We start from the raw sequence: 8,372 nt of genomic DNA on the forward strand, positions 1-8,372 counted from the left end.
AAACAATTTCATTAAGGCGAGTATTAGGACCTACTGTTTGCCTACTGGTTTTAATGGATATAGTCTGGGTATTTCAAACAGTAATGCATCACGCTCACAGAATCCAGAATTATTGTTAAGTCCTATAGGCATATTGTCTAAGTGGTTGACAGTGGCGATTATATTCAGAACCAATTAACAGAATCCTATAGGCATGATTTCTAATGTCGAACTGACTTAAATCCTATAGGCATGATCTCTAGGTTTGAAACTGGTCTTAATCTTATAGGCATGGTATCTATTACCGGATTGATTCAAATCTTATAGGCATGATCTTTAGGTTTGAAATTGATTTTAATCCTATAAGCATGATATATTAAGCAGTGATACAGGCAAAAGTTATACACATTGCCAGAAAAGAAAAACAGTTAGATCAACATTGAGGTCCTATAGACATGATTGCTAACATATGTTTGTTGGACAAGTTGATACAACCTATAGGCAGGATTTCTAATGCAATTAATTTCCTATAGGCAGGATTTCTAATATGCAAGCATAGGACATTACTCACATGATTTCAATAGAGATGAGGTAAAACAGGATTAACAGAGCAAATGAAACCCTATTGGCAGGATTTCTACCCAGATTAACCAAAGAGAATAAAGACCCTACCCAATTTTACTATATACCCCAGAATCTGTTTGTTACAAACTTATTACAGGCCAGAGTAAATGAATAAATTACATAATAGTTATAAGATACACTATAGGTAGCCTTCATTAGGCCCAAATAAACCTGGGAACCAGGCTTTCAAACCAATCAACTTCGAGTCTCAACTCATAGGTACAGCATGGCCAAATACGGATGTCTTACCCATAACACATGTAGAACCAGGTTGCCAATGTTCAAAGTTCCCAAGGGCCTCAGGGACCCAGGGCAATGCTCACACCAGAACTACATACTCAGAAGTGTTTTTAAAAGAGATTAGGAACCAGTTCCCAGTGTTCGAGTTCACAGGAGTCTCACATGGACCCTGAGCAGTGCTCACACTGGGGTGGTTGAGGATAGACCCTAAGGGACTAAGAGTGGATGTTTTAAAAATTAGCCTATGAAAGGGAGTAGGGAGCAGATTTCAAAATAGTTTGATTTCAGAAGAAACAAGGTTTAGAACACAAATTGCATTCAGAAGAACAACAAAGTTTGCAAAGTACATAGTTTCAAACAGGTTAATTCAGAAGAGAGACTTAACAACACTAAGGGAGCATGCTGACATTTAAGACAACCATTGTTCAATCACAGAAATAAATTAGGCAAAGCAGTCAGATCATCACATGACATATTAACAGACAGGGCACATGAGTTAAGCAACAAATTAGGACAAATTGACTAATTACATGCTTGTAGTATCCTAAGAGTGCAAGGTTCAAAACAGGTACAGGATTAACAAACAGTGTGCCCGGACAAATTGAACATTAAGCTAACTTATAAGAGGATTCATATTATTGAAAATAGCTAATCTTAAACTAACAGTATTAACCATAAAATTAGAAGAGAGTCATAGGAGCATAAAAAGTAGAATCAAGCTAAAAGTAAGGTTCAAGACATGCTGTTCAAGTAACACTTTTTATGAAAAACATGGAGAATGAAACGACAAGGGATCAGGGCTTACCAGTTAAGCAAGAAAAGCAAGTAGATATGCTACAGCAGTTATGTTCCAGAATCACTTGGCCTTGGCTTTCAACCGACCAAGACCAGAAATAATGAGCACAGAATCAGAGTAAAAGAACTATGTTTTTAGTCAGAGTATGAGAGTTCGAGTCTTGTCCTAAAGGGAAGAGGGGAAAGGGTTTAAATAGTGCTCAATTAGGCAGACGAATAGCGGAATAAATCAAACATACACAAATAAGGAAAGAAAAATAAATCCAGAATCAATTGAAGTTAGAGTTCAATCAATTAATGAGTAATGAGGCAAGTACTACTCAGAATAAGGTAAGTATCATATAGAATCAATTATCAATCAGCAAATAAGGTAGAGAAGCAAAGGAACAAGGTAGGGTGAACAAAATAAGGAAAATATCAGTACTATACGAGAAAGGAAAGAGTAAACGGAAGTCAGTAAAAGGTTTCAACCCTAATTTTCGGGTAAAACCATAAAATCAACAGAGATAAAAGTCAAGAGTCTCATACTTCATAGGATGAACATAGACGGGCACATGTTTACAGAATACACTAAATCGAAACGGATACTAGACCTCCAAAAATAAAAAGGTTTGAAACCATAAATACGATAAAAAACGAAAGGTTAAGAATCAAGTTATTTAGTAAAATGAACATAGACAGAGGTTATTCATAGAATTAAACCAGATCTGGTTACGATTAAAGAAGAATTTGAAACCTAAGTTAGGGTAAGTAAAGATTTAACAAAAATTAAGCAGATTTATATGGAATAACAATAAAAAATAAGGTTAAACCAGTTTGGGTTCGAAACGAAAAGATCCAAAAACCCTAACTTTAGGGTTAAGTAAGAATCCACAAGATATATGAAAATATTCGTACTTCAGAGGTTATCAGAAGTCCTAATTACACCAAACTTTCATAAATTCTATCCGTTGAGCATTGAACCAGTTTCATTATCCTAGGAGTCTAACTAAAACGGGATTTTTTCCTAAAAACTAGTGTCACTCATTTATCTCTAAAGAGACCGGAACTCTAATTTGATTAGACTTCTTATTGACCTCTGAAAAAGCTGCCGTTATAGGCTTAATCATGATCCCTCTTTGAATACACTCCAAACCCTCTCTCATCACTCATAACCGTCATTTCACTTCTCTAATCCTTCTGATAAACCCTTTTCTTCTCCAAAAATCCCCAAAATATTTCCAGAAATTATCCGCCATGACTAATCCTCAAGACAATCCCGGAATTCCCCCACCTATTTCCTCTAATACCTTATCATCAACACCTCCAGTTGAAAGTCCAAAACCCAGATTTCGCAGGCAAAAGATGTTAGCCAGAAAAACTGTAGCATCCGGCCCTCTCAGAAAAGCCTTGAACGAGAAATTAAAGGCTAGTCAAAGAAAAGAGGCTTCATCTGAAGAATCCCACTCAAGCTCTGAATCTGAAAAGTTCATCTCTGCTAGTGAAGGAGAAGAACCTGGGTCATCTGACAATGACAAGAGTCAAGAAAACCCAAGAGAGGTAAACACCTGTTATGTATTTTCTGATATAGCTGAGAAGGTAGATAATAGGTTTGTGCTTGTGGGTGCTGTGAAAAATGTTGAAAGGGCTGAGACTAGTAGGAAGAGAAAGAAAAAGAAAGGGGAGCTTCTTGCTATATGTGGTGGTGGAGAAGAAGGTGGCTTGAAGTCAGGGGGAAGCGGATCAGGAGAAGCTGCTGAGGGACTTGTTAAGATGAGTGAGCAACAAGAAGAACTTGGTTCTTCTATGGAGGAGACTTTAGCAGATATTCTAAAGAAAGTAGGGGCCAGTTATGACCCAAAGAAGTGCAAGGCGTCTTCACAAAAGGCCCCAGTTGCTGACAAACCATCAAAGAAAAGCAAAGTAACATCTCCCAAGACTGCTGCTACTTCTGTACCTAGGGGAAGAACTACAAGGAGTAAAGTAAGGCAAAGTGAAGCAGAACTACAGGAAGCATTAGAGAAGAGTAAGAAAAAGAAGAAGGAAAAAGGAAAGGAAAAGGTAGTAGAAAGTTCTGAGGCTGCTATAGAAGAGGAGGAGGAGATGGACCTGGTCCATCAAGAGAGAGGCACAACTGAAGAAGTGGTTCCCACTGTCAAATCAAAAAGAACCAAGACTCCTGCAAAGAAGTCTTCAAAGTCTGTGGCTGCTGAACCTTCTTTGGCTAAAAGAACAAGGTCTGCTGTAAAGGGAAAACAAGTGAAAATTACTGAGGAAGAAGATGAGGAGTAGAGTGAAGAAGAAGAAAAGGAGGACTCTGAACAAGAGCAAGATCACTTTGTTATTTTTAGCAGGAGGAAGATATTGAAGGGAAGGCTGCTGAAAGACCTGGAGGAGCCAGGCATGGTTAGGCTGGTAGATGCTTTAGCTGCACAGGGCTGGAAGGACATGGTCCTTCAGATGGATGGGAGACTAGCCAGAAGAGAGTTGATTGAATTTATGGCGAATGGGTCTGTGGAAAATGGGCGAGTAACCAGTATAGTGAAAGGTGTGAAGGTGGAGTTTGATGCACCAGAGCTGGGCAGGATTCTAGACATCCCAAGTGAGGGCTATGATGATTACACTAGGCAAAGGTGGCCTTGTCTAGATGATCTGCCCACAGCACTCCAAATTACCAGGAACTTCTGTGACACAAAGGATGCTGAAGAGGTGCCTGAAGCACGATTTGTTCAAAAGAGTGAAATGAAGCCAGAGCATAAAGTGCTCTTTGAGTTTGTGAACAAATGTCTGTTGCCTAGACAAGAGAGGAGGCACACTGCAAATTATATGGACCTGGTTCTCATGGAGTGTCTTGTGAGGGGTAAACAAATCAATTGGCCTGCTTTCATAGTCAAATTGCTGGACAGAGTCAGAAATGGTTCAAAGGCTCTGCTACTCCTTATGGATTCATTTTGACAACTGTACTAGACAGGATGAACGTCCCTTTGAAGAAGTGGGAAAATGCCTCCAGTAAGGAGCACTTTGGAATCAAGACTCTCCAGGCCTGTGATTATCTGCTAAGTGTTGCCCCTGTTGAACCTGGTTCATCCGTAAAAACTCTAGTGAATAGCAAAGTTAGAGCGTTGATGCAAGAATGTGGGACCAAAGATGCTGAGATTGCTAGGCTTCAGGCTCGAGTAGCTGAATTGGAAGAAGAAAGGAATGGGCTGAAGGCAGAACTTGCAAAAGAAAAGGAAAAGAGTGAAGGGATGCTACAAACAATGCTCAACTTACTCCAATCCCAACCCTCCAGTTCTTCTAAGCCTTAGCCATCTTTGTCCTAGTTTCGAACCATTTCAGTTACCCCCAGTGACCCAGATTAGGGATTTTTCTTGTTTTTGCTCATGGTTGGTAGTTTTTGTTCTTTCTTTTTGTGGACTGTACTGTAGAAGCAATGCCTTATCAATGACAATTTGCATTTCTCTTGTTTTGTGATGATTCTGCTCTTAATAGTTATTTTTTGTCAAGTTGATTTTTGATTATCTAAGGCATGCTTTCACTTGCAGTTGCCCCAGTGGCCATGAGTAATGATTAATATTCTGGGATTCACATATTTATGCAACTTTTCGATGATGCCAAAAGGGGGAACATATTGTGCTTTAAAAGAAATTGTGTCTATTTTCTGAACAGTGATGTTTATGACCTAATTAAATCTGGCCCTTAATGCTAAGTAAAATTTTTTCGAGTGATGATATTTTAGCTGAGTTCCACAGGTTCTATAATCAGTAAAAGCACAGAGTTTGTCATCATCAAAAAGGGGGAATTTGTTGGCCTAATATCAGTTGAAGTTTTGAAGAATGACAAATGAACTCAGTGAAGGACCAGGTTCATCTAAGGAGACACAGTTGTTATGGCCCATACACATGAGATACACGTGAAGAAGATAAGTCCTTGAGATCAAGCAGCAATATCTTGATGAATATCTTCTGAACTGATCGAAAAGATTGCATATAGGATAAGGAGTTGAAGTCTCCTTATGAAAAGAGAATTATATCCGGATCAAGAATATGGATTAGGAGTTAGAGTTGTTCTTGGACTCGAATTGTCAAAGGATCCACAATTCCAGTTCTTATCAAACTCTGATTACTAACTCTATAAATATAACGATTGTTCTCTTTTACAGGTGTATGCACATAAGCAGAAGTTAAGCATATTTGAGAGCAAAAAGATCAAGTCTGATTTGCAAGCAACATATGCGAGATACAAGTGTGCACGTCTTAAGCTACATGAACTAAGATAGAAGAACCAGTTTCATCATTGTGTTTATTCTAAGTCTAGTTCAATTGTAGTAGGTTTTCATATTGTACCTTTCAGCTTTCTTAGAAGCAATTGTATTAGGTACTCTGAGTATTCAAGTTAGAGTTAACTTGAAAGTGTCGCAACAGTTGAGGCTGTGTGCTACACTGGGATTAGAGTTAATCCTTAGGTTTACAAAGAGTTTTGTAAATGCAGTTTTTGGCTCAGTGATTTTAGTGGAGTTTGGGAAAATCCTACTGAGTAGTAGGTCGTGGTTTTTTCACCTTTTGAGCCAGGTGTTTTCCACGTAAAAATCTCTGTGCACTTTACTTTCAGTATTTATTATTCCGCAAACTGCTGTGGTTAGAACACTTAGAAGAACCAGGTTCTTCTAACGTGAAAATTAGGTACCACACAAATCACCCCCCCTCTTGTGTGGTATTGACGTTTATAACATCAAAATCCTGTAGCAACGCTTATAATGAGTGGTTGCGCTCTTCCTATATTGTTACCCCCTAAATTCGGAAAGGCATATTTTCGGTAAAACCAGTCGATCAACGGTGTAGTCGACGGTTCCGTGCCTTCCCCTCTTGAGTTGTCCGCTCAAGGGTACCAGTCTACAACCCCATAGAAACCCTACTTTGTTCAAATTATGCATGCATCATGGTCAAACCTAGCCGAGTCAGTTATGTCGTCCACATAATGATCCTTTAAGATAGCTTTGTCCAAAGTCCACTGGGTTTCCCTAAACCCAAACGGACATCACCACGTTCTGTGCATTTGTTTGGAGAACTAAAATGCGTCATGCTATTTGTTGATATTAAATAGTCGAGTCTGGTGGGGGTAGGGTCTATCCCTTTTGTTTTGCAGAAAATGAGGCCCGAGGTCCCCAGTTTCGGTATGATTAGCACACCCCCACTCTTGCTAGACTAGTGGAGGAGTCTTCCATCAAATGACCAAATCAATGAGTGGAAAGAGAGAGCTACCAAAGCTAGAGAAAAGTTGGAATATCTGGAATACAGTCTGTTGGAATTGGAAGGAAAAATGAGGAAGAGAGTCACTGACTGCCAGAACTCTGAGGGAAACGAAGGAGAACACCTGGAAAATCTCTCCATTTCCCCTTAGCGTCGTTCAACCTCTTCTTTAGGTTTCGAATGATGGTCTTGTTCGTCGATTCGGCCTGTCCGTTCGCACTAGGATGATACGGTGTTGATAATATCCTTTTATTTGTGATCCTCGAGGAACTTTGTTACTTTGCTACCGATAAATTGTTTTCCATTGTCGCACACTATCTCGACAGGTATCCCGAATCGGCACACGATGTGATCCTAGATGAAAGTCTATAACTTCCTTCTCTCTGATATTCTCGAAGGCTTGTGCCTCAACCTATTTAGAGAAATAGTCAGTCATAAATAAAATGAACTTAGCTTTACCTGGGGCCGATGGCAGAGGACCTACGATGTCCATCCCCCATTTTATGAATGGCCACGGGAATAGGACTGAATGAAATTGCTCTCCGGGTTGGTGGATCATCGGCGCATGCCATTGGCATTTGTCAAATTTTCGAACTAACTCCTTAGTATCTTTTTCCATACTGTCTCAATAATATCCTGCTCTGATGATTTTGTGAATAAGTGATTCGGCGCCGGAATGGTTCCGGCAGGTGCCTTCATGGACTTCTCATAGAACATAATCGGTGTCCCCTGGTCCCAAACATACCGCCAATGGTCCGTCGAACGTCCTCCTGTATAATGTTCCATCTTCAGCCAATGTGAATCGAGCAGCTTTTGTTTGTAGGGCCCTCTATTCGTTAGGGTCCGATGGGAGCTTTCCATTTTTCAAGTACTCGATATATTTATTCCTCTAATCCCAAGTTAAGCTTGTGGAGTTTATCTCGGCGTGGCCTTCTTCGACCACCGATTTTGAAAGCTGTACGATAGTCCCCGAGCTAATTTCATCATCTTCGACTGATGACCTAAGTTTCCAAGGGCGTCGGCCTCACCATTCTGTTCTCGAGGTACATGTTATAGGGTCCATTCTTTGAACCGGTGTAAGGTTACCTGCAATTTATCCAAGTACCTTTGTATTCAATCTTCTCGGACTTCGAAGGTTTTGTTGACCTGGTTAATCACGAGCTGGGAATCACACTTGGCCTCGATGACCTCAGCTCCCAAACTTTTAGCCAGCTCGAGACCTGCAATCATAGCCTCATACTCGGCCTCATTGTTAGTCAACTTAGGGGTTTTGATAGATTGTCTAATGGTGTTGCCCGTGGGTGGCGTCAAAACGATGCCTAGCCCGGACCCCTTCACATTTGAAGCGCCGTCTGTGAAAAAGGTCCAAACCCCCGATGATGTACCTGATTTTAACAAGAGTTCCTTTAAACTTCGGGTACGAGGGTTGGCGTGAAATTGGCTACGGAGTCTGCTAAAAATTTGAGACATGATGGCCGTTCGGGGTAGATATTCGATATGTACCCA

The sequence above is a fragment of the Nicotiana attenuata genome, chromosome 5 (genome assembly GCF_001879085.1).
Source record: "Nicotiana attenuata strain UT chromosome 5, NIATTr2, whole genome shotgun sequence".
NCBI classification, from domain to species: Eukaryota; Viridiplantae; Streptophyta; class Magnoliopsida; order Solanales; family Solanaceae; genus Nicotiana; species Nicotiana attenuata.